Here is a 2,318-nt window from a genome sequence, read left to right as displayed (position 1 = left end):
ATGAGACTCTTATCTCCAAATAACCACACAGAAAACTGGAAGTGGCACTGTAGCTAAAGTGGTAGGGGTCTAGCCTTGAGATGAAGAGCTGAGGAATAGCACCCAGGCCCAGAGTTCAAGACCCATGACCAAGAAAAACAAAAAAACAACAAACAACAAACTTCCATAGCTGATTGTGACTTCAGTGGTAGAGTGCTTTCTTCCCATAAACGAGGTATGAGTTCAATCCCCAGTGTTGTTCATACCAAAACAACCCAATAAAAGCACACAAAGAACTATCTAACAAAACACATCATACGTTGTAAAGAAAATTAAAACTTGCAAAAATAATTGAAATAGAGCTAAAAGGAGAACCATGGCTCAATTGTGAACAGTAATACACAGCATCAAGTAGGTATTAATTTCCATCAAAACCATCTATACATTCAATGCAATACTATGATAAGTCTTCACAGCAATTTGTATAGATTGGAGGCATCATCAGTTAGGAAAAATAAGCCTTGAGGAATGGTAGACAGGAGCTCAAAAAGAAACAAGACATTTAGAAACATGCAAGCACATCTTCTTTGCTTCTAAATACAGCCTGAGAATCAAGAGGATGCACTCCTCATCTTAAGGACAAATATCTGTTGTATGGCAAAATGTGTTTTTTTCCTAGAAGAAATATACTAAAGAGTGAGTCACCAAATAAATAATCAAGAACTCAAAAGGTGTAACACCAGGAATGACAAAAAGCAAAGATAAACAAGCATCTGCATGACTTTATGACAGACCTTGCTTTTTCAGAAAAACTCCCCTGATGTCAAACAGCTCTATGCTTCTCTCTGTGACAGCACCCACATACTGAGTGTGCCTCTGTCTGTCCGCTGCTGATTGTTTGCTTGCTTACTCAATAAAACTATGCCAACTTTTCTTGCCAGGGTGATTTCTCTGGAAATTCTTATTCTGTGACCAAAGTCAGGGATCGTAAGTAAAGAGACCCTAATTCTAGAGGGAAACTTAAAAAATCCCCACATGGACCCAGTGACTGCTGTTTCAAATAATTTAGAGCTGGGTGAGCATGTAGCTCACCTGTAGAGAACTTGGCATCCATGCAGAAGACCTGGGTTTGGTCGCCAACACTAGAGGAGGGGAGGGATTGTGAAAGATCAAAGACGCAAAGAATGAGGAAGAACAAGTGGGGACACATCCCACCTGAAATGAAGATTTGTCACACTGAAGCATAGTAATCAAGACAGTCTGATATTAACACTGAAGAAACGCAATAAGAAAATAGTAGAGAAATAAGGACCAAACCTAAGTGGGAACTTGATATCAGACACTAGATTATGCAATAAACAGCCACTAGGATAGCTAGCTATCTATATGAATAAATACCAAGTATACCACGACTTAAAGCCTTTGCAAACAATTCCTAAAAACAAATAAGGACACAAAGGTAGAAAGCATCCCATGGACGTTTAAGGAATACTAAGTGAGTGTTTTAAGAATGAAAATTTATTTCACAAAGGAAATATATATATATGTATATATATATAAAAATATCAACAAATTTGTGTATATTACAACATAAAATCTTTTGTTCAGTAAGTGACAGCAAGAGAAAGAAAACGATGTTCTCTTAACGCCAAAGACACACCCCACAATCCCTGTGCTAAAATTGTGTTCCTACATTTGAGGAAGGAAGAGGAACCACTTACCTTGAAAAAAAAAAACAAAGACAGATGATATATGCACCTGGGCCAACTAGGACGAGGAATCAGGGAGTTCCCAAGGTGAAGAAAGATTAGTACAACCCCCTACATCTTATATATACATTTTTTTTTAAATTTAGGAAGGGGAAGAAAAGTACCAAAATATTGAAATAAGGTTACAAGTTTAACTATTATACCAATGAGATGTACAAGAAAATGAACTTTATATCTTTGAGTGTGGGGGAAAGGAGGAGTTGGTGAGGTAAGGGGGAAAGGGATAATAGGGTAAAAACAAAGGAGGGGGTAACAATGTTCGATAGGATATGTACTCATTACCTTACTCATGTAATTGTAACCCCTCTGTAGAGTACCTTTATAATAAAAAAAAGCCATTATGACCCTCATCCTAAAACCAGGCAGGGACTCATCAAAGAAAGAGAACTATAGACCTACTATTTGATGAACATCGAAGCAAAACTACTCAATATAATCTTGGCCAATCAACTTCAAAAATTCATCAAAAATATCATACACCACGATCAAACAGGATTATTCATTTCAAGGATGTAAAGGTGGTTCAACATACACAAATCAATAAATGTAATTCATCACATCAATAAGGGC

The sequence above is a fragment of the Dipodomys spectabilis genome, unplaced genomic scaffold (genome assembly GCF_019054845.1).
Source record: "Dipodomys spectabilis isolate Male_0828 unplaced genomic scaffold, ASM1905484v1 ptg000078l, whole genome shotgun sequence".
In the NCBI taxonomy this organism is placed as follows: domain Eukaryota; kingdom Metazoa; phylum Chordata; class Mammalia; order Rodentia; family Heteromyidae; genus Dipodomys; species Dipodomys spectabilis.
Note: the sequence above shows the minus strand (reverse complement) of the source record.